We start from the raw sequence: 384 nt of genomic DNA on the forward strand, positions 1-384 counted from the left end.
CCTGGTTGTGGCTTACAAATACTGAGGTAAAAAACTGACCAAATACTGAATGTGTGCACATGGCCATATACTTTTCCTCTGGTTGTTCCACTCCTGATTTTGGCTTATGAACATTAATGTAAAATACTGAAGGTGTGCTTGTGGCCTTAGGTAAATTAACTTGCGTTTTTTCATTGCGTTTTTGAATGTGTCTTTCTTATATGTGTTTTTGACGCTGTGTTTTTTGCCTCTTTATGGTGTGTCATCTTTTAAACAAAGTTTCTCTGTTTTTGATACTTCCTTCTATTTGGCTTTGACAAAACTTTATTGGTACAGTCATTTGCAGGTTACAAGTCTTTTTGATGCTTTTCCGCTACAGAAATACACTAAAAACACATTTGTTTC

Source organism: Ranitomeya variabilis, chromosome 2, assembly GCF_051348905.1.
Source record: "Ranitomeya variabilis isolate aRanVar5 chromosome 2, aRanVar5.hap1, whole genome shotgun sequence".
Lineage (NCBI taxonomy): Eukaryota > Metazoa > Chordata > Amphibia > Anura > Dendrobatidae > Ranitomeya > Ranitomeya variabilis.